The sequence below is a fragment of the Protopterus annectens genome, chromosome 8.part1, assembly GCF_019279795.1.
Source record: "Protopterus annectens isolate FY-2018-M chromosome 8.part1, PAN1.0, whole genome shotgun sequence".
In the NCBI taxonomy this organism is placed as follows: domain Eukaryota; kingdom Metazoa; phylum Chordata; order Ceratodontiformes; family Protopteridae; genus Protopterus; species Protopterus annectens.
In genome coordinates this window covers 129,249,591-129,255,326 of record NC_056742.1, presented here as the reverse complement: position 1 = coordinate 129,255,326, position 5,736 = coordinate 129,249,591, and the positions used below count along the sequence as shown (strand labels likewise).

The following is a 5,736-nucleotide window of genomic DNA, read 5'->3' as shown; positions in this document are numbered from 1 at the left end:
AAAGACTACCCCGGGATTCAATAACACCTACACTAAGTGTACACCATTCTGAGTGAAAAGACAACAGACATAACTCACACCTTCTTCCTCCTAATTTCAGTTTTCCTACTGATATATTGACAGAGATACATAAAGTTACCACAAAATGTAAACTACATGGACACAGTGTAATCTTTCTGAGCGACTAGAAAGCACATAAAATGTGCTAAGAATGTTCTTGAAACATTTAGTGTACACTCAGTGTAGGCTTTATGGAATCTGGCTCTTAGATAAATACATGTTTTAATGGTTTAGCATAACCAGTCAAACACCACATTTTGAATGGTGAGACTGGATTACCTAGAGAAAACCTATGCAGGCATGCAAACAGCATACACACTCCACACAGACCACAGCCAGAGGTTAGGACTAAACTGCAGACCCTGGAGTAGCAAACAATGCATCTTAAACACTGAGTCACACTGCTACTCACTTGGGTTTTGTCCACCAGATTTTTTTAATAGACAGTAAATGCCTATTTTCATAAGCATTTGAAAGAGTGCATAGAGAATAAAAAATAACATTAAAGTACTCATATTAGTTACAGGATTACAGATCATTTTAGAAGCATTTATCTGTAAATAAAATTAAACTCAGTCATATTAACAAAGAATATTAAGAGAATATGACAGATTTAAAAATGACACAGTACACAGTTGAAGAATGTATTATCTCAAGAGAAGAACAGACAAGACAAAATAGAACTTAGGGATCAAGAATCACTGGAGATCAAGTATAAATCACTACTAATGTGACAAAGTAAGTCTACATTCTGGATAAGCAGGATTAATAATGCGAACATTATTCTTATACATATGGAGCCACCATCTCACTCACCTACTCTTAATATTGGGTATTCATGATTTTCTGTTACTCATAAAGCAAGTCTTCTATCAGATAACACTGTACAGGTTCCTGTAGGGATAAGGTCACCTAGCACCTTAAGGTCCAAGCTAGTGCCATTGTTTTGTACTCATCAGATAATGTTGCCCCATTTTATCAACCTCTCATTGACCTGCAGTATTCAGGTGGAAATTTGATATGGATGAGTTCCAAGTGAACTTGATATGTTTGCTTCACCTTGAGTTGTATAGTTTCAGATGTGCCCGGGTAGCCTTTTCCTGATAGTAGCTTCACCTTGCTACATAATACACATACTGAATAAAATAATTAATGTCATAAAGGATCCATGTTGTGCAATCCACTGATATAGTTATAAAACAATAAAAAACTTATCTTACACAGTCCATTTTTCAATGGTAATCAGAATTAAGTTTGATGACACCCTGTATTCTGATCCCATTGTTGAAGAATAACTCATTCTTGTTTAACTGTTATGTATAGAATATGGGGGATTGATTAGCATATTTAAAAAATTCAAATATGACTTTTTAGACTTACCTTGATGTTTTCAACTTCCATGAACTTTTATTTGACTACAGTCAAGGAGAATTTTTTTTGTTAACATACTTTACAATTTCTTATAGAACAATCTGGAAGCAATGAACCAGAAAATTCTAGGAAGGACCAGTATTACTTGAAGCACATTCCACCATACACTAGTGGACTTTATGCATGTTAAGTTTTTCATACTGTATACTACATGTATTCCTCAAATTGTCTTTTGTACTAACAACATTTTATTTGTGAAGCTTTTGCACCGGACCTCCGCTACAAACGGGCCGGGCCATGCCCAGTCAGACACTCCCAGTAAACAAATGGAAATAAATAAATACATATTTGTTCTTTCCTGTTCATAAATTTTACTTCAACACAAATCCCAGTATCTGTCAACTATGTAAATATATATGGGGATACGTCATGTTTCCTGAAACCTGAAGCCTCGTTCCCATGACTTGCTCTTGACCCAAGATGAGGACAAGTGCAGGAGGTGTTGAAAATTTCCCTTCTGCTTTGCTTCATTACCTTGTCTGAGATCCTGCTGCCCTCAGAACCACTTATAAATAATGGGTTCAGTGCACACAGGTAGTCAAGAGTCAAATGGTCAACCAACACCACAGGAAACTTCCAGCCCATGGCAACAGTGCCCCACGCACCCAACAAACAACTACTGATGAAAGTGCTGACTGTGCCTTAGCCCTAACCCACACGTTTACATCAAACCACACCATACTTCTCAACTGTACAAACTTTTAGAGAAAGTCCAGATTTTTGCCTCATAGTTTTGGCCAGTTTTTCATAAAACTGTGGTTTTCTGGCAAATTATTGACAAGTCATTAAAGACTGAAGACAGAAAATAATGACAGAAATTTTAGTTTCACACTTTTTACCCTTCAGAAATATCATGCTAAAGCAAAACCTGTTACTGTATCAACTTTCTAAATTTGTAGGAGCAATATTTAACATTTGTCCCTATTTTTAGTCCTTTATCCCTCCATTATTAACAGCTTTGTCCAGATTTCTTGCTCTAAGAGGTTGCGAGGTATGAACCACACCCAGCATCTCTATCTGCTATCAAATATTATAAGAATCATTACTTGTTTCAGTATAAAACCATCTCTGCTACAGGTATTTATTGATTTATTTATTTATTTATTGACATATTGGTGTATAACTGTTTACTGTGGTAGTGCACTGATCAGCTTTGACCAATTTTAGGCTCAGCCTGGATGAAATACAAAACATTTCACAAAAAAAATACCAAATGTAAGCAATAACAGACTAGTTCACACTAGTTACACTGAAAACGTGTATATACTTTCCAATGAACAAGCACAGTGCATGTATAAATATCATAACACGTACGCATTCATAAGCAGACCCAGACCACTAATTGTGCACTAAATGTCATTGTTTTGCATTTACCATCTTTTGATCATGTGTTGCATACTTCCCTTTAACAAACATTCCCACATTTACTGATGACGAAATGTTGACAAGTGCACAAAGCAATAATTACTAACTGAACATTTTATGAATAAAATAATAAATGTTCCGCTGCCCCAAGGAACTAATCTGCCTGCTTGTGCTTTAGTTGTAAGTCTATGTAAAGCAATTTGGTGAAAAACAGCCTAAGCAGAAGGCCTTCTTTGGATATCGGAGAAATTCAGACACTGATACAAAATTAAAAAAAATAACAATTAGGTTGCTGATCAGAAATTCTCTGGTGAAGAAATATGCTACCATTGTGTCCTTCCCCTTACAAAACATCAAAATCATTACATGTTTTCAAAAGCCTGGAAAAATATATATCTGCAATTACCCATAGTGGCAACGACAAAGAATATGCGTGATCTTTTAGCTCAGCAATGTAGACATGCATACATGTAGCCATAAAAAAGGTCTAATTCTATTTTTGAGTTAGAACTTACTTTTGGACTATTTAATGTTTTAATCATAACTAGCTCTGACTGTCTTAAGAATATGATTATATCCAGGTGGAATAAGGTAATAAATACGCCCACAAAAACAAAGCAGCCCCTATAAAATGAGCTCTACATACCTGGACTGGAGAAACTGAAAAGGAATTTCAGTACATTTTTGAATTCATACTTGAATATACTGGCGTTCTTTATTGTGGGGGGGGGGGGGGGTTATTGTGCCCAAACTCATTATTACCAAGATGTAGTCAAACACACTCTTCCATTCAGCTGAGTACAGTTCACCCCGAATATCCCTCCAACACGTTGCGGCTTTCTGAGGCCAGATTTCCACTACGACTAAGTTGCTACACAGACCCCTACTCAGTGACAGGAATACTCCAAAATGTGTCAGTGAACAACAGTTGACAGTTATTGATACATTTATTAAGCACATGGGTGCAACATCTGGAGAAATCGGTGCATGTCTAAATGTAATGCATGGGGTGGATAACATGAAACTGAGATCACAAAATGTAATGTATTGGTTAAACTCCGGCTTTATTATTACCATGGGAAACAACTGTTACATTTCGTTTTATGCTTATGTTTCAAAAACACCAGGTGCTATAATCAGGGTCCGTGGGGGGGGTTCAGCTTTTTAAGTTACAGCAAAGGCGTTATGACACCACACATTGCCTCTACCAGTTTCCAGTCCATGATACTTTGGCAGTATGACTAGTGCCCCTGGATCGGGAAAGGGAAAAAATCCGCATTTACTAATGTGCCCAGAGCTGCTATGAAGGGGCAATACTGACGAACAGCAACGACGCACACCTGAACTGTCCATAGCCATAAATCTAAACAACTTGTAATCGCCATTTGCAACAATACCAAGATATTTAGAAAGTTGTAACTGACCAACACAGCGTTTTTATCTACTTCCCGGGACCAGTAGCAATTCAAACAATAGCGAGTTGCAAAACTGCAGATGTAGTACAGACAAATAAATTAGGTTTGATTAGCAGTTTAAATTACACAAGAGCATGCTTTATGACCTATCATATTTTTTAATTACCTTGAATAGCGTGTAACACCGTCAATTACCTACTTCGACTTCTCCTTTCTGGAAGCTAATCGACAGAACACAAGGGCAGAGAGGTGACTAAAAGTAAATTGGGATAAACTTACACTTATCAATAGCGCGTCTTTGATAGAGGAACTTAAGAAACTATATAATCTGCGCGTGAAGGGAGGAATAAAGTCCAAGCGCCAATAGGAAGCGAAGGGCGTTTCTAAAGGAGGCAACGCCCAATTCCTGACCTTGTGTCTTTTCTGCTAAAGACAGGATTTTCCGAGAACTCAGCTGCCTGCGACTTTACATTCTTGGAATGCTTTGACGCTGTTGCCATGCAGTTTATTTTGCTTGTATTTCGACGGCTTTTATCTGGCAATACAATAATTCATTCATAAAAAAATCACAGTTGGATTTTTGGTTAGTATTTTGGTGGGCACTTCACCTGGCTGCCAGGTAATTCACACATGCGACTAAAAGTGAGAGGGAAAGCAGAGTGAGGATCTGGCAGAGATAAACTAATAGAACAGAGATGTTATGATTACTTTTTTCTAACATTATAACAACTTAAGAACGCGTTTATGTCTGTTTTAGAATCCTCCCATTATGTCCGCTCTTTTAAATTTGGAACGGTTTTAACTCTTAAGTCCACTACGCCGTGCTTGTCCATTTCTTTAAAGCCGCTATTGAGTACGTATTTGTGTTACGCTTGTGACAGCTTGTGGTTCCGGACTCAAAAGGGCCTAGAGACCAACATCTACTCACTCAACAAATACGAATAACCAAATAAAAATCCAATAAAACAATTAATACGTGATTGCGTTCGAACGGGAAACGTTCAGAAGGCTAACTCTGTTAAAAAGATAAAGTTTATCAAAAGAAAATAGTTGGATAGTTCTTTACAATGCAGATAACTGGTATCACCTTTCCTTTTGTATGTGTCTCCTTGAAAAACTACATACATGCGTCTTTTAGCGTATTGAAAATAAAACCAATCATCGATTAGAAATTAAATCTTGCTAGAAACATGAAGTTGTAACCAACCTTCATGTTAAAGCTAATAAGGTTCATAGGTTAATACTAGGCTAACTGCCCTTGGCCATTTTAAGCCTAGGAAATTACCCAATGTGGGACTCAAACCGTGAACCTGGTGTCTGTAAAGTAAACACCTTAACTGTTAGGACAATCTCCCACATTTCTTCTTTTTCTTCCTTGGCTGTTGTGCATGTTATTTACTTCTGGTTTACACTATGGAAAAAAGTCTCAACACGTTTTTGATATTGAATCATAATTCATAGGATG

At 37.0% G+C, this 5,736-nt stretch overlaps 1 protein-coding gene across 2 annotated transcripts in view; it reads right to left on the bottom strand.

Moving 5' to 3' along the window:
• IRF8 (interferon regulatory factor 8) overlaps positions 1-4,562 on the bottom strand; it is a 69,159-nt gene extending 64,597 nt beyond the window's left edge. For both annotated transcript variants that reach the window (XM_044081760.1, XM_044081761.1), the window contains exon 1: positions 4,438-4,562. The gene's annotated coding sequence lies outside the window, so the exon portion shown is untranslated. The remainder of the gene's footprint in view (positions 1-4,437) is intronic.
• Positions 4,563-5,736: the final 1,174 nt, after the last annotated feature.